General features: G+C 43.5%; 1 protein-coding gene across 2 annotated transcripts in view; it reads right to left on the bottom strand.

Annotated features, from left to right (window-relative positions):
• GOLM2 (golgi membrane protein 2) overlaps window positions 1-18,655 on the bottom strand; it is a 117,405-nt gene that overhangs the window by 10,341 nt on the left and 88,409 nt on the right. The gene's annotated exons all lie outside the window — the stretch shown is intronic.

The following is an 18,655-nucleotide window of genomic DNA, read 5'->3' as shown; positions in this document are numbered from 1 at the left end:
GAGTGAACTAATGGATGGAAGATCTCTGTCTTCCCCTCACCCCTTACCTCCTTTTGCTCTGCCTTTCTAGTAAATACATAAATAAATGTTTAGAAAAAGAAAATTAAGTTGACCTACATGAAGTCCTCATTTTGAACATATTCATAACAAGTAAATCAAGAGCAACAGACATCAATACCTACTATAGAAAGTTATTCAATAACCACACATTGAAAATAAAAGTTAGGCATAAGACCTGATTCATGAAAGTAAGTAAAACTCTATTTGGTCATTAAATTTAAATACCATAAAATTTTTATTCTAACTCCTCAAATATGAGTAAAATTAACTTATGAAGATGAAATAATCTAAAACTTAAAAATTTACCTTCTATGGCTGGCATTGTGGCATAGTGGGTAAAACTACCACCTGTGATGTTGGCATCCCATAAAGGTTCGGGTTCAAGTCCCAGCTGCTCCACTTCCGATCCAGCTCCCTGCTAATGTGCCTGGGAAAGCAGCAAACAATAGCCCAAGTCCTTGACCCCTGCCACCCATGGGGGAGACCCAGAAGAAGCTCCTGGCTCCTGGCTTCAGATCAGCCCAGTCTGGCTGTTGCAGCCATCTGGGGAGTAGACCAGTGGATGGAAGATCGATCTTTCTCTCTCTGTGTGTCTTTCCTTCTCTGTAAAAAACTCTACCTTTCAAATAAGTAAAAAAATCTTTTAAAATTTTTTGCCTTTTGTGATAGGTCTAAAATTTTTGAAGTATGTTTCAAAAACTTACACTGCATAGAGACAGTAAAAAATAGCTTCATTTGCTGGAAAGAGTGGTTAAGTACAAATGAAAAGAATTATGGAGGTTCTGGTCAATTCTATAGATGCTCAATATACCACCAATACTACAATTCTTATTGCTGGGTAAACAGTAAATCAGGACAATAGTTAAAGAACAAATTACACTTATATAGGCTTTAAAAAAGATCTATTTAGGGGCTGGTGCTGTGCTGTAGGGGGTTAAGCTGCTATCTGCAGTGCCAGCATCCCAAATGGACACTGGTTTCGGTCCCAGCTGCTCCACTCTGGTCCAGCTCTCTGCTAATGTGCTTGGGAGAGCAGCGGAGGATGACCCAAGTACTTGAGCCTCTGCACCCATATGGGAGACCTGGATGAAGCTCCTGGCTCCTGACGTTGGCCTGGCCCAGCTCTGGTTCTTGCAGCCATTTGAGGGGTAAAGCAGCAGATGGAAGCACTCTCTTTTATCTCTCCCTCTTATTGTGGCTCTCACTTTCAAATGAATAAATAAAAAATATTTTTTAAAGATTATGTATTTGAAAGGCAGAGTTAGAGATCAATCTTCTACCTGCTGGTTCACTCTCCAGATGGGCATAACAGCAAGGGTTGGTCAGCAAAAGCCAGGAACAAGGAGCTTCACCCAGTTCTCTTATGTGGATGCAGGGTACCAAGCACTTGGGCCATTCTCCACTGCTTTTCCATTAGCAGGAGCTGCATCAGACATAGAGCAACAAGGACTCGATCTGGTGCCCATATGGGATGCTGGCATCACAGGTGGTAGCTTAACCTGCTGTGCCATAATGTCAACCCCTATATAGGCTTTTAAAGAAGGAGGGTGTAGGGCAAAAGGAGGCTGAAGTAACTTGAGTTAATAAAAACAATGAATTCAACTCAAATTCAAAAATAAGGTTAGGGTTTGTACTATAAATAAATAAATAGAAAAGTTAGCCAAATACAGTTAAAGAAAAGAAATGGATATCAGAGAGTTTAAAAGGAAAAACAATAGTAAGAGATGAGGAGCCAAGCTATTTGAGAAAAACACTGTCTCTTGATTATAGTAACATAAAACAACAATTTCATGACTCTAAAATTTAAAAAAGAAAAATCAGAGATTCACCAATTATTTGAAAGGCAGTGACACACACACACATAGGGGGCGAGAGATCTCCCATCTGCCAGTTCACTCTACAAATGGCCCTAACAGCCAGGGCTGGGCTGGGCCAAAGCCAGGGGGTCTATCCCGATACAGGTGGCAGGAACCTAAGCACTTGAGCCACCATCTGCACACAAGCAGGGAGCTGGATCAGAAGCAGAGAAGCCAGGACTCAATCTGGCACTCTGACAGGGGATGAGGATGTCCCAACGAGGATGAGGTGGCTCAACTGGCTGTACCACAATGCCTGCCTTTTTAAAAAATTTTGAAGATTTATTTATTTACTTGAAAGGCAGAGGTGAGGACCAGTGTTGTGGCACAGCACGTAAAGCCGCCCACCTGCAATGCCGGCATCCCATATGGGGATGGGGTTTGAGCTTCCTATCCAGCTCCCTGCTAAAGGCCTGGGAAAAGCAGCAGAACATGGCCTGAGTGCTTGGGTCCCTGCTACCGACTTGGGAGACCTGAGAAAAGCTCCTGGTTTCAGTCTGGCCCAGCCCTGGCTGTGGCAACCATCTGGGGAGTGAATCAGTGGATGAAAGATTTCTCTCTGCCTCTCCTCCTCTTTCTGTAACTCTTTCAAATGAATATATAAATCTTAAAAATAGAAAGAAAGAAAAAGAGAGAGAGAGATCAATCCTCCACCAGCAGGTTTACTCCCAAATGCCTACAACAGCCAGGACTGTTCCAGGCTGAAGCCAGAAGCCAGGAATCATCTTCTATTGCCTTTCAGGGCACATTAGCAAGAAGTTGGATGGGAAGTGAAAGAGGCAAGATTTGAAATAGCAGTACAGTATTCCTAAAGTTGTATCTATGAAAAATGCAGTCATTAAATAAAAACTTAAATTAAAAAAAAAGAAATAGCAGTACAGTACGGGATGCCAACAGCACAGACAGCAGGTTAATCTGTTGAGCCACAATGTCCATTCCCTGATGTTATTACATTTTTTCTGGTGATAAATAAAATGATGCCAATATAAGCAGGAAAATAGGAAATTTATAGATATCTGTATTTTCTTTTCCTAATACGCAATATTCACTTGTGGACAAAACAGCTGGTGCAGTTAAATAATCTTTATGTAATGTAAAACTGCTGCTTTAAACATATAAACACTTAAATATAGTAGTTACCAGTGAGTTTTTGAGGTACATTATTTCCTCCAGTAGCCTTTTCCATTTTTATCAGTTACGAAATACAGACAACTATAATTTATTAATATTATCAGATATGGTTAATTAATTAAAGAAATGGTCCACTTATAACTTTTGTAATATTCCAACAGAATAATTTTAAAAATGTATTTTATTTATTTGAAAGACAGAGTTACAGAGAGACGTAGAGACAGAGAAAGAGGTCTTGCATCCACTGATTCACTCCCCAGATGGCTACAACGGCCAGAGGGGCGCTGATCCGATACCAGGAGCCAGGAGCCTCTTTGGGTCTCCCATGTGGGTACAGGGGCCCAAGCGCTTGGGCCATCTTCTACTTCTATCCCAGGCCATAGCAAAGAGCTGGATCGGAAGAGGAGCAGCTGGGATTAGAATCGGTGCCCATATGGGATGCCATCGCTTCAGGCCAGGGCTTTAACCCGCTGTGCCACAGCGCCGGCTCCCCAACAGAAAAATTTTTTAAAGATTTATTTTGTTAATTTTATTTATTTATTTGAAAGGCAGAGTGACAGATAGAGATGGAGAGCAAGAAGGCAGGAGGAAGGGAGAGGGCGATAGAGAGAAAAACACTGATTGGTCTTCCATCTGTTCACTAGCTCCCCAAATGGCTCCAAAGGCTTGGGCTGGGTGGAGCTGAAGCCAGGAGCCGGAAACTCCATCTGGGTCTCCCATATGCTTGGCAGTGGCCCGCCTACTTGGGCTATCAGGGCCAGCATTTGCTGCTTCCCAGGACACATCAGCAGGAAGTTCGATCAGAAGCAGAGTAGGTGGGACTCAAACTGGTACACTTATATATATGGTACTGGCATTGCAAGCAGCAGCTTAACCTGCTGTATCCTGTTGACAGCCCCACAAAAGAGAACAATTTAAAGTTTATTTTCTTAAAGGCAGTTGGCTGGGGCTGGCACTGCAGTGCAGTCAGTTAACCCTCCACCTGTGACAGCAGCATCCGTTATGGGCACTGGTTCTAGTCCCGGTTGCTCTACTTCCAATCCAGCACTCTGCTGTGGCCTAGGAAAGCAGTAGAAGATGGCCCACCTGGGCCTCTTCATCCACACAGGAGACCCGGAAGAAGCACCTGTCTCCTGGCTTTGGATTGACTCAGCTCTGGCCATTGCAGCCATCTGGGGAGTCTACCAGTGGATGGAAGATCTTTCTCTCTGTCTCTTCCTCTTACTGTCTGTAACTCTACCTCTCAAGTAAATAAACTAAAACCTTAAAAAAATAGTTGACTAATGATCTGAATAGCCTGAATTCAGTCATAAAGTTATTTTTTTTAAAGATTTATTTATTTATTTGAAAGTCAGAGTTACACACAGAGAGAAGAGGCAAAGAGAAAGAGAGATCTTCCATCCGATGGTTCACTCCCCAATTGGCTGCAACGGCTGGAGCTGCACTGATCCAAAGCCAGGAGCCAGGAGTTTCTTCTTGGTCTCCTGTGTGGGTGCAGGAGCCCAAGGATTTGGGCCATCTTCCACTGCTTTCCCAGGCCATAGCAGAGAGCTGGATCGGAAGAGGAGCAGCTGGGACTAGAACTGGCGACCATATGGGATGCCGGTGCTTCAGGCCAGGGTGTTAACCCACTGCGCCACAGCACCAGCCCCATAAAGTTTAATATTATAATTACAATGGCCCACACCATGGCTCACTTGGCTAATCCTCTGCCTGCAATGCCGACAGCATGGGTTCTAGTCCCGGCTGGGCACCAGATTCTGTCCTAGTTGCTCCTCTTCCAATCCAGCTCTCTGCTGTGGCCCAGGAAGGCAGTGGAGGATGGCCCAAGTGCTTGGGCCCTGCACCCTCATAGGAGACCAGGAGGAAGCATGTGGCTCCTGGCTTCAGATCAGTGCAGCACGCCTGCCGTAGCGGCCATTTGGGGAGGGAACCACAGAAGGAAGACCTTTCTCTCTGTATCTCTCTCTCTCACTGTCTAACTCTGCCTAGCCCAAAAAACAAAACAAACAAACAAACAAAAAACAAAAACAAAAAAATTATAATTACAACGACAGAGCTAATAAAAATAAATAACAAGAATGAATGACCAATGAACTGGCTTTTGTTAAATAGTAATCTGTGCTATTTCATACATAGAATTGTTTCATCTGTAGAAGCTAATCTTTAATTTCCTATTTCCAAAACTCTCATAGACAATAAGAGGAAGAAAAGAGCAGTGCTAACTACACAAAGGTGCCAATCAAGTTGGGGAGATCAAAATTCAGATTAAATAATAAATGAATATGATCATGTGGATAAAAATGTATAATGCTGATCAATGTAACAGACTACTGAAGTACACAGTTGCCAGGCAATATACCAACATAGGTTAGAGTCAGAAGCAAAGGTTTCAAAAAGGAGGCAAACATATTTGACTATGACAGAGGGAAAGAAAGAAGCATTTAAAGAACAGACAAGAATAAAGGGTATTAAGAAGATAATAGAGGGCACCAGTTTGAGACCCGGCTGCTTCACTTCTGATCCAGCTCTCTGCTATGGCCTGGGAAAGCAGTGGAAGATGGCCCAAGTGCTTGGGCCCCTGCACTCGCGTGGGAGACCCAGAAGAAGCTCCTGGCTCCTGGCTTCGGATCGGCACAGCTCCAGCCATTGTGGCCAATTAGGGAATGAACCAGTGGATGGAAGACCTCTCTCTCTCTCTCTGCTTTTCCTTCTCTGTGTAACTCTGACTTTGAAATAAAATAAATAAATCTTGAAAGAAAAAAAAAAAGAAGACAGTAGAGACTAACATGACCGGATTTATATTAGAAGTTAGAAAATTTGGACAAGCAAATTAGAGATAACTATGGAAGATCTTTCAAGTTAGAGATTTTTAAAAGGCTTCCTAAGTCCAGTTCATAAAGTCTTTGCTTGAATCAAATCACAAAGTACATGAAAGCTATCCATAATGCTCTTTTTTTTTTTTTTTATTTTATTTTATTTTTGACAGGCAGAGTGGACAGTGAGAGAGAGAGACAGAGAGAGAAAGGTCTTCCTTTGCCGTTGGTTCACCCTCCAATGGCCGCCGCTGCAGCCGGCGCACCGCGCTGATCCGATGGCAGGAGCCAGGATCCAGGTGCTTTTCCTGGTCTCCCATGGGGTGCAGGGCCCAAGCACCTGGGCCATCCTCCACTGCACTCCCTGGCCATAGCAGAGAGCTGGCCTGGAAGAGGGGCAACCGGGACAGAATCCGGCGCCCCAACCGGGACTAGAACCCGGTGTGCCGGCGCCGCAAGGTGGAGGATTAGCCTATTGAGCCACGGCGCCGGCTCCATAATGCTCTTTTTAAAAATTTATTTATTTGAAAGGCATAGAGGGAAAACAGAGAGAGAGAGAGCGAGAGAGAGAGAGAGAGAGAGAGATCAATCTTCCATATGATGGTTCACTCCTCAAATGGCCTCAAAAGCCAGGTCTGAACCAGGCCACAGTCAGGAGCCTGGAACTCCATCTGAGTCTCCCACATGAGTGCAGGGGTCCAAGAACTCGGGTCATCTACTACTTTATTAGGCTTATTAGCAGGGAGATGGAATGGAAGTGAAGCAGCTGGGACTCAACCAGTACTCATAAGGGATGTTGGTATCACAAATGGCAGTCCAAACTGCTGGGCCACAAAGCAGGCCCCCAACAATAGCTCCTTTATGATACTTTTTTATGGATCTATCCAGCAAAGACTCGCTGACATGATAGGTACTGTGCTAGACATTGTGATACAAAAATAAGGTTACTATTTCCACCTGTTATTCAGTATAGTAGGAGAGAAAGATGCATAAAAATAATTAGAAAGTGATGTTATTTATGCTATATAGCACAATGATCTAGAAAGTGATATCTGAACATGGAGACCATTGCTATAGTCGGTTTCAGTGTGACAGAGTGACTCTAAACTTAATGTAAGAGGCAATAAGCAGTTGTCATAATTTCTTTTACACTCCTTTAAACAGAAATCCCATCTCCTTTATCCAGTATCTAGTCAAGTAAGAAGCTGTGAAAACTCAGACCAGGAAGACAGAAGAAAGGTTAGGAATGGGTCAATCAATGACAAACTAAATATATAGCATAATGGAATGGAAAGAGTCAAAGAATGACCTTAGAATAGTAGCCTGGAATCCAAAAATAATGGTAGTAACACCTAAAACAGGACAATTGAGAAAGCATGGGAAAACCAATGTTGCCTTTTTTTTTTTTTGGACAGGCAGAGTTAGAGAGAGAGAGAGAGACAGAGAGAAAGATCTTCCTTCTGTTGGTTCACCCCCCAAATGGCCACTACGGCAGGCGTGCTGCGCCAATCCAAAGCCAGGAGCCAGGTGCCTCCTCCTGGTCTCCCATTCGGGTGCAGGGCCCAAGCACTTGGGCCATCCTCCACTGCCTTCCTGGGCCACAGCAGAGAGCTGGACTGGAAGAGGAGCAACCGGGACAGAATCCGGCGCCCCAGCTGGGACTAGAATCCGGGGTGCTGGCGTTGCAGGCGGAGGATTAGCCAAGTGAGCCAATGTTGCTTTAGATATACTGAGATATATTACACTAAGATATTCAAATGAAAATGTCTTCACAGACGCATGGAAATATAGATCTGGATGCTAAATGTGAAGTGAGGGCTAGACATGTAGATTTAAAACACATATTTCAAGATCACAAGCTAAACTATGAATGAACAATTTAGGAAATAAAAATATACAGAAAACAGTTCTAAGTCAAAGGAGTGATCTTGGTGAATAACTGTACTTAGGAAGGGTAAAAATAAGTAATGAGGATGCAATTATCACATGATGGAATAAATCTGCGTTTTGACAAGGATTAAGTAGTAGACTTCATCACTAAATTATTTCACCTATTTGATACCCTTTAATTCAACTTTGTCTTTCAGGAACCATAATGTTAAAGTTATGCTCAACTAGGGGAGTAACACAAGTATAGAGTTATATTCAGTTTGTAACCCCAGATTTCCTTACATTGTAGCAAAATTAAATTGTGCGACTAAACATTACATTCACTCTTGTGACTTGCTGAAAATGATTGACTTATACTCCATCAACAATAAGATAACTTCATCCCAATTGCTTAAACATGAGAACACAGAGAAAGAAGCAACACATCAAATCACTATTGAAAGTATTTTGAATCGTATCAATATACAATACAGATCCTGGAAAGCTTACTTTAAAAGACGACTTCTTTCTCTAGTAATTATCTATAGGTTATATCCACTTTCATTTCATTCATTCAACTGACTCTTGTATTATTCAATAACTGGAGCTTTGACTATTCAATTATCCCTGAGGGTAAATGATACATGATCATTTATAATCTGTTGAGACATGAGTTAGAATCCTGAGACCTGAAGGGGGGTGGTATAAAAATTTTAACAAAAATATTACTGAAGGCTTTCTTCACAAAAGAATATGTAGAGGTGATGGGCATTCAGACTATCAGCTAAGATGCCAGTTTGGATACTACATTTCATGTCAGAGTACATACCTTCAATATCACAGCTCCTAACTCCAGCTTCCTGCTAATGCAGACCCTAGGAGGCAGTGGAGATGGCTCAGGTAATCGGATTCCTGCAACCAAGTGGGCAACTTGTACTAGAGTTCCTGGTTCTTGGCATCAACAAAGGGCCAGTACCAGTAACTGCAGCCATTTGGGGATTGTACCAGTGGATGGGACCTCTCTTTCCTTTTCCTGCTCTCTCCTCTCCCCACTTTGCTATCCCCCTTCCTCTCTCCCTCTCCCTTTTCCTCTCCTTCCTTATCTCTATCTCCCTGTCTCTGACATAAATAAATACCTAAAAACAAATAAGATGTAAGGAAACTACTGACTGCCTTTTGTTTACTTTGATTTCATTATTAGGAACATACTGAGGCAAAAAGACCAACTCATTTTGTCTCAGACCTGAATGTAGCAGTCACAGGAATGAATCTATTAATCAACTATGTATGGAAAGAAAGGAGATCAAAGACAGGAAAGACGCATGGTAGCAATGATTTATGGCTAAAAACTTCTCTGTAGGTTCAACTGCTCTTTTCTCTTTTTGACACAATCCACAGGCATCCCTTTTCCTAATGTTTTCCCTTAAGACTGATATTATAGCCGGTGCCGCGGCTCAATAGGCTAATCCTCTGCCTGTGGCACCGGCACACCAGGTTCTAGTCCCGGTCGGGGCACCGGATTCTATCCTGGTTGCCCCTCTTCCAGTCCAGCTCTCTGCTGTGGCCTGGGAAGGCAGTGGAGGATGGCCCAAGTGCTTGGATCCTGCACCCCATGGGAGACCAGGAGAGGCACCTGGTTCCTGCCTTCGGATCCCCGCCGCAGCGCGCCAGCCGCGGGGGCCATTAGAGGGTGAACCAACAGCAAAGGAAGACCTTTCTCTCTGTCTCTCTCTTTCACTGTCCACTCTGCCTGTCAAAAAAAAAAAAAAAAAAAGACTGATGTTATTATGAGGGGAAGAGACAAATGGGTGAACAAACTGATTGTCTTGAATGTCAAATACTATTCTCTTCTGCCTCCTTCTCTTACTGTACTCATACCTTACCCTGAACCTAAGCACCAGCACAGGATGAAGGGGCCTAAAATGGGATATAATTTGCTAATTACTAAAGTGATATCAAACATACAACAAATATGTATAACAACTACATTAATACTCACACACATTAAATATTTGGACACATCACTTCAACTTCAGCATTAAACAGTTTTTAATTCAGAATAACCAAATAACAAATTCTTTTTTTTTAAAATCCCTGGTGGTCTCATCAGAAAAGCTGTTGTGTTTTTTTTGTTTGTTTTGTTTTTAAGATTTTATTTATTTATTTGAGAGGCAGAGTTACAGAGAAGGAGAGACAGAGAAAGGTCTTCCATCCACTGGATTCACTCCCCAAACAGCTGCAACAGCTGGAGCTTGGTCAATCCAAAGCCAGGAGCCAGGGGATTCTTCTGGGTCTCCCAAGTGGGTGCTGGGGCCCAAGAACTTGGGCCATCTTCTACTGTTTTCCCAAGCCACAAGCAGAAAGCTGGTTCAGAAGAGGAACAGCCGGAACATGAACCAGTGCCCATATGAGATGCTGGGGCCACAGGCAGAGGCTTAGCCTACTACACCACAGCGTAGGCCCCAACAAATTCTTGTATACCAAGTTTGACTGCCTTTCTGAATATTAAGAAAAAATGTTATCTCAAGACAATATTAAATCACATTAAAGACTGGAGCAAGCCATTTCTACAAAAATTCTTCTTTTAGGAGTGGGCAGATGCTGGGATACGCATATCCCATATTGGAATGCCTGAGTTCGAAGTACTGTTCCTGGTTCCAGCTTCCTGACAATGTGCACCCTGGGAGACATTAGGTAATGGCTCGAGTCATGGGTCCCCAGCTCCTGACTTTCACCTCATTGAACCAGCAGAAGATCTCTCTCTGTCTCTCCCTTCTTCATTCTGTAATCGTCTTTCAAATAAATAAAATAAATCTTAAAAAAAGAAACTGCACCAAATGCCTACTCCTATACAGATATTTTTATTTGTCATAATTATATAAATTATATAAATAATATACTATAACTACTATTTACATAGACCTACATTATAAGATAATTTAACCCATCTATCTACCAGTTCATTGCCCAAATGCCCACAATGGCCATCATGACCAGGGCTGGGCTAGGGAAGCCAGGAGCCAAGAACTCAATGCAGGTCCCTCACAAAGTAGTAGAAACCCAACTACTTAAGTCATCACTGCTGGCTCCCAGGGTCCAGAAAACTAGAAACAGGAGCTGCAGCCAAGGATTGAACCCAGGTACTTTGATATGGAATGTGGGCATCCTAACTAGAGTCTTACTCACTAGGCAAACTGCCCATCCCACTAAGCTATTTATATAAAAGATCTGAGCCACTGAGGATTTTGGTATCATAAGGGGGTCCTGGAACCATCTCCCTCTAAGCACCAAGAGAGAAATGTATACCATGATTTATTCATTCTCATACTGGTGAACATTTGTTTCTAATTTTCGATGTAATAAATATGAACATTCTTACACATGCCTCCTGTAACACGTAAAGTTGTCTCTGGTTAGGCAGAAGGTGCTAAGTTGTAGGCTGTATGCATCTTATTCTTCCTGGTCTTTTGATGAACAGAAATTCTTAATTTTAATTAAGTATAATTTAGCTGTTTTCTTAGAGCTAGTTTATTTTGTTACCTGGTTTATAAAATTCTAGACTACCTTATATCATGAGGATATTCTGTTTTCTTAATTTAAAAATTTCATATCTGTAACCCATCCTGAGCTTAATTTTGTGTATTATGTGATATGGGGAGGATCAAGATAAATATTTTTTTATATGGCTACCCAATTGTCCCGGCAAAGACTATCCTTCTCCTCTACTGCACTGCAGGATCAATTTGACTCATCTTTGAATCTGTTGATCATATAGGTGTGGTCAGTTTCTGGATTTTATCTATTCTGTCCTGTCAATCCATCTGTCTGGTCCTGTGCCAATACCATACTTAATTACCTTATCAATAACAACTTCACAATAAATTATGAGGTACAAGCATTTGGTACAGTGGTTAAGATGCTAAGATGCCTGCATCCCATATTGCAGTACCTGCGTTGGAGTCCGAGCTGTTTCTGATTCCCACTTCCTACCAGTGAAGACACTGGGAGGCAGCAGGTGATGGCTCAAGGGTCCCTAAAACTGATATGGGAAACCTGCTGCAGGCAGGTAGTTAACAAGTGATAGGAAATCTCTGTCTGTTTCTCTGTCTTTCGGGTAAATAAGTAAATAAAATTTTAAAGTGTCCTGCTTTCCTAAAATAAATTGTGGTTATCTGACAATAGAAAGTTTTAAGTTTTATTCTTAGAGATTGTCTAGGTTTTTTTTTTTTTTTTTTTAAGATTTATTTATTTCAAAGGCAGAGAGAGAGAGACAAAGAAGAGAGAGAGAAGTCTTTCATCTGCTGGTTCACTCCTCAAATGGCTGCAAAAGCTGGAGCTGGGCTGATCCAAAGCCCGAACCCATGTGGGTACAGGGGTTCAACGACTTGATGCATTAGCAGGGAGCTGGATTGGAAGTGGAGCATCCGAGACTTAAACTGCACTCATATGGGATGCTGGTGCCATAGGCTGTGGCTTTATCTTCTACACCACAGCCCTGGACCTTAGCTATTCTTACCCTTTGCATTTTACATACAAATTTTAAGAGTCAGCTTATCAATTTCTACCATAAACAAAACCAAGCTGAAATGATTTGGGACTGCACTGACATTCTAGATCTGAGAAAAATTAACATCTTTGAACTATGGAATTTTATAATCCACAGACATGGATTTACTTCTGTACTAGCTAATTTACATAAAAATTTTTGCGGTTTTTAGAAGTTCTTTAAAATCTGTTCCTAATTTTTTAAAGATTTATTTATGGGGCCAGCACTGTGGTGTAGCAGGTAAAGCCACTGCCTTTGGTGCCAACATCTTATATGGGCTCCAGTTCGAGTCTTGGCTGCTCCACTTCCAATCCAGCTCCCTGCTAATGCATTGGGAAAGCAACCATACATTGCACAAGTTTTTGGGGCCCTGCACCACGTGGGAGATCCGGAAGAAGCTCCTGGCTCCCAGCTTTGGATCGTCCCAGCTCCAGCTATTGCAGCCATTTAGGGAGTAAACCAGCAGACGGAAGATCTCTAAAGGCAGAGTTACAGAGAGAGAGAAAGAGAGAGAGAGAGAGAGAGAGCGAGCTTCCATCCGCTGGTTCATTCCCCAAGTGGCCACAATGCCCGAGGCTGGGCCAGGAAGAAATCAGGAGCCAGATGCTTCTTCTGGGTCTCCCATGTGGGTTCCAGGGGTCCAAGTTCTTGGGCCATTTCAGCTGCTTTCCCAGGCACATTAGCAGTGAGCTGCATCGAAGGGCAGCAGCCAGGACTCTAACTAGCACTCATTTGGGAAGCTGGTATTACAGGTGGTGACCCAACCCACTGTGCCACAACACCTCCCTCTGTTAATTTTTTTTCAAGCTATCTAACACATTTTCATGCTATTATTAAAATGTTATTTAATATTTTACTTTTTAAATCCATCTCTTCCATATAGACATGCAACTAGTTTTGTCTACAGCCATACCACTCTGCGCCTGATCTCATCTGAAATACAATTAGTTTTTATATTAACCCTGTATCTATTAACTTTGCAAAAATACATTTAATACTTTGTACTTTTTTTAATTAATTAATTTATTTTTTGACAGGCAGAGTAGACAGTGTGAGAGAGAGACAGGTCTTCCTTTGCCGTTGGTTCACCCTCCAATGGCCACCGCAGCTGGTGCACTGCGCTGATCCGAAGGCAGGAGCCAGGAGCTTCTCCTGGTCTCCCATGGGGTGCAGGGCCCAAGTACTTGGGCCATCCTCCACTGCACTCCCTGGCCACAGCAGAGAGCTGGCCTGGAAGAGGGGCAACCGGGACAGATCCGGCGCCCCGACCGGGACTAGAACCCGGTATGCCGGCGCCGCAAGGTGGAGGATTAGCCTAGTGATCTGCGGCGTCGGCCAATACTTTGTACTTTTTACATATAAAATTATGCTGTTTATAAATAATATCAATTACACCTTCCTTTCCAATCCCTATACTGTTTATTTCCTTTTCTTGTACTTTATATCATTGACTAGGAGCTACAGTAAAAATTTGATGATGATGGGTACATCCTCATGTTCACAGTAAAGGTTTCTGACAGCTGATCATTAACTTCGTTTGTTAAAGGATTTTTGTGGACACTGTTTATCAGGCTAAGGAAATTACTTTCCAATCCTATTTAAAGATTCTTGTTTTGGGACATACACCATGGTCCAGTAGCTTAAGCCACTGCTTGTAAAGCTGGCATCCCATATAGGAGTGCCAGTTCAAGTCCTGGCTCCTCCCCTTCTGACCCAGCCTTCTGCTAATGCACCTGGAAGGCAGCAGAAGATGGCCCAAATGTTTGGGTCACTACCACCCATATGGGAAACCCAGATGGAGATCCTGGCTCCTGGCTTCAGCCTTGGCTGTTATGTTCATTCGGGGAGTGAACCAGTAGATACAAGATCTCTCTCTCTCTCTGCTTTCCAAATAATCTTTTTTTTTTTCTTTGAAAGAAAATGTGTATTGGGGCCGGCGTTGGGGCTTAGAGGGTTAAGCTACCACCAGCAATGCTGGCATCCCATATGGGTGTCAGCTCCAGTCCTGGTTGCTCCATTTCTGATCCAGCTCCCTGGAAACAAGCCTGGGAAAGCAGAAAATAGCCCAAGGGCTTGAGTCCCTGAACATACATTAGAGACCCACAAGAAGTTCGTGGCTCCTCCCTTCAGCCAGGCCCAGACCTGGCTATTGCAGTCATTTGGAGAGTGAACCAGAGGATGGAAGTCCTCTATCTGTAACTCTAACTTTCAAATAAATAAATCTTTCTTTTTTTTTTTTAAGATTTATTTTATTTATTTGAAAGAGTTACAGAGAGAGGCAGAGACATAGAGAGAGGTCTTCCATCCACTGGTTCACTCCCCAGATGGCCCCACAAATAAATCTTTAAAAATAAATAAGTTGAGGCCGGCACCATGGCTCAATAGGTTAATCCTCCGCCTTGCAGCAACGGCACACCGGGTTCTAGTCCCGGTCGGGGCGCCGGATCTGTCCCGGTTGCCCCTCTTCCAGGCCAGCTCTCTGCTGTGGCCCAGGAGTGCAGTGGAGGATGGCCCAAGTACTTGGGCCCTGCACCCCATGGGAGACCAGGAGAAGCACATGGCTCCTGGCTTCGGATCAGCGCCGTGCGCCAGCCACTGGAGGGTGAACCAACGGCAAAAAGGAAGACCTTTTCTCTCTGTCTCTCTCTCTCTCACTGTCCACTCTGCCTGTCAAAAAAAAAAAAAAAAAAAAGTTGGGGCTAGCGCTGTGGCGCAGTGGGTTAACTCCCTGGCCTGAAGTGCCAGCATCCCATATGGGCGCCAGTTCAAGACCTGGTTGCTCCACTTCCGATCTAGCTCTCTGTTGTGGCCTGGGGAAGCAGTAGAAGATGGCCCAAGTCCTTGGGCCTCTGCACCCACATGGGAGACCCGGAAGAAGCTCTTGTCTCCTGGCTTTGGATCAGCAGAGCTTCGGCCATTGTGGCCAACTGGGGAGTGAACCACTGGATGGGAGACTTTTCTCTCTCTCTGCCTCTCCTCTCTATCTGTGTAACTCTGACTTTCAAATAAATAAATAAATATTTATAAATAAATAAATAAATAAATAAATGTGTAGTGGCTGGTGTTTTGGTGTAGTGGGTTAAACCACTGCCTGCAACACCCACATCCCATATAGTGCCAGTTGAGTACTGGCTGCTTCACTTCTGATTCAGCCTCCTGCTAATGTGCCTGGGAAAACAGCATAAGATGGCCCAAGTATTTGTACCCCAGTACTCATGTGGGAGACGCAGAAGAAGCTCCAGGCTTCTGACTTCAGATCAGCTCAGCTCTGGCTGTTCTGGCCATCTGGAGTATGAACCAGAAGATGGACGATTCTCTCTGTCTCTCCCTCTCCCTCTCTCTGTAACTCTGCCTTTCAAATAAATTAAAAAAAAAAAATGTGTTTTTTTTTTTTATCACAAATACACATTGAACTCCCTCAAATGTTTTCTTCATAACTAATTTTTTTTTGACAGGTAGAGTTAGACAGTGAGAGAGAGAGAGAGAGAAAGAGAGACAGAGAGAAAGGTCTTCCTTCTGTTGGTTCACCCTCCAAATGGCCGCTACAGCCAGCGCTGCGCCGATCCGAAGCCAGGAGCCAGGTGCTTCTTCCTGGTCTCCCATGCAGGTGCAGGAGCCCAAACACTTGGGCCATCCTCCACTGCCCTCCCGGGCCACAGCAGAGAGCTGGACTGGAAGAGGAGCAACTGGGACTAGAACCTGGCACCCATATGGGATGCCGGTGCCACAGGTGGAGGATTAACCAAGTGAGCCACGGCCCCAGCCCCCAGATTGCTTTTCAAATATCAAACAAATAAGGTGGGTGCTGTGGTGTAGCAGAGAAAGCTGCTGCCTGCAGTGCCAGCATCCCATATGGGCACCAGTTCCATTCCCAGTTGCTCCACTGCCAAATCACCCAGCTCTCTGCTGTGGCCTAGGAAAATAGTATAAGACTGCCCAAGCCCACGGGCCCCTGTAGGAGACCTGAAGAGCTCCTGGCTTCTGGCTTTGGATTAGCGCAGCTCCGGCTATTTTAGCCAAGTGGGGAGTGAACCAGCAGATGGAAGACCTCTCTCTCTCTCTGCCTCTGCCTCTCTTTCTGTCTCTGTGTAACTCCAACTTTCAAATAAATAAATAAATCTTAAAAAAAAAACCAACTTTGCATTTTCAGAATAAATTCAACATAATCAACATGTAAATAATTTTTATGTCTCTTGATAAAACATACTAATATTTTCAGAATTTTTATAACCATGTTAATAAGAAACTGTCCTGTAATTTTCCTTTCTCATAATATTCCCAATTTTCCTGTCCAATTTATTCTGGCCTCATAAAATGAATTGGGAAATATTTCTTTGTTTTCAATTTTCTCAAAGAGTTTATGTTAGATTGATTCTATTTTCTCTGTAAACAGGAGAGACTTAACCAGTGAAATGATTCAGCCTCAGAAACTTCATTATGAGAAACTTTTAAATTACAGATTCAATATCTTAGACATACAACTAGATTTTCCTTATCTTCCTGTGTCTATTTTGTAGAGAGGTGTTTTCTAGGTCATCATCTTTCTCACCTAAATTTTCAAGTGTTATGGCAATAACCTCATAATACCTCTTAAGAAATGTTCTAATATTATTTTTAGGATCTCTATTAATTTTATTCATTCTTGATACTAAGAATTTGTGCCATTTTTGTCTTTCTGTGCCACATTTGATCAATTTCACCAGTATTTTAAACTATTTATTTATTTATTTGGAAGGCAAAGAGGCAGAGACATTGAGAATCTCTTATGTATTAATTCACTCCCTAAATGCCTGCAACAGCTAGGGCTGAGCTAGGCCAAAACTGTGTACTAAGAACTCAGTCCAGGTTTCCCATCAGGGTTGCAGGAATCCAACTATTCGAGCTACTACCAGTTATCTTCCAGAGTACACATTAACAGGAAGGTAGAATGGAGAGTAGAGACTCAAATCTAGAACTCTGAGATGGGATGCAGACATGTCAAATAGCACCTTTAAAAAAAAAAGATTTATTTATTTATTTGAAAGAGTTACACAGAGAAAGGAGAGGTAGAGCCAGCGGTCTTCCATCCACTGGTTCACTCCCCAATTGGCCACAACAGCTGGAGCTGCGCCGATTGGAAGCCAGGAGCCAGGAGCTTCTTCCGGGTTTCCCACTCAGGAGCAAGGGCCCAAGGGCTTGGGCCATCTTCTACTGGATCTACTTCTATTGGATCTACTTCTGCTGGATCAGAAGTGGAGCAGCCGGGACTAGAACCAGCACCCACATGGGATTTCAGCACTGCAGGCGGCAGCTTTACACGCTATGCCATAGCATCACTCCCCCAAATAGCATCTTTATCACTATGTCAAATATCTGCCCCACTAGTTTTTGCAAAGAAAGAAAAAAAAATCGAGAGTGGCAGTTAGGGAAAGCAGGGAGGGAGGGAGGGAGAGGGGGAGAAGGAAAAGGGGAGAGAGGAAGGAGAGAGAGAGGGGGAGAGGGAGAGGGAAAGAGGGAGGGGGAGAGGGAAAGAGGGAGAGAGGGAGAGGAAAGAGGGAGGGGGAGAGGGAGAGGGAGAGGGAGAGGGAGAGGGAGAGGGAGAGGGAGAGGGAGAGGGAGAGGGAGCCCTTCTATCCACTGGTTCACTCCCCAAATGCCCACAACAGCCAGGGGAGAGCCAGGTCAAAGCCAGAGCCAGGAGCTTTATCTGGGTCTCCCACATGGGTACAAGGGCCCAAGCATTTGGCCCATCTACCACTGTTTTCCCAGGTATATTATTAGGGAGCTGGAATGGAAGTGAAGCAGCCAGAACTCAAACTGGCACCCATATGGTGGCGACTTGGGTAACTATATCACAGTACTGGCCCCTCCATTCAACTCTTTGACAGAAGATATATTTATATATTTGAAAGGCAGAGTGACACAGAGGAAAGGAGATACTACTCCCCAGAACCAGGTCAACCTGAAGTCAGGAGTCAGTAACTCCATCAAGGTCTTCTCCACATGGATGACAGGGACTCAAGTACTTGTGCCATCCTCTGCTGCTTTCCCAAGCACATTAGCAGGAAGCTGGATTGGAAGTGAGCAGTTGGGAATCAAGCCAGCACTTTGACATGGGATGCCAGTGTCACAAGCAGCAGCTTAACCCACTATGACACAATGCTGGCCCCTTACTTAGTCAACTTCAATGGGTATTGGTTTTTGGTGTTTTTTTTTTTTTTTCTTTCTTTCAAGTTTTTAAACCTTCTTGATTCAATTTTGGCAATTCACAGTTTTTGAATGTGGCCCTTCTGAAACTCATGTTGAAACTTAACCCCCATTGTGGTAATATTAAGGAGTGGGACTTTTAGGAGGTGGTTAGGTCATGAAGTCTCCACCCTTATGAATGGGATTACAAT

Source organism: Oryctolagus cuniculus, chromosome 12 (assembly GCF_964237555.1).
Source record: "Oryctolagus cuniculus chromosome 12, mOryCun1.1, whole genome shotgun sequence".
Lineage (NCBI taxonomy): Eukaryota > Metazoa > Chordata > Mammalia > Lagomorpha > Leporidae > Oryctolagus > Oryctolagus cuniculus.
Note: the sequence above shows the minus strand (reverse complement) of the source record. Positions and strands in the feature narration are given on the sequence as shown.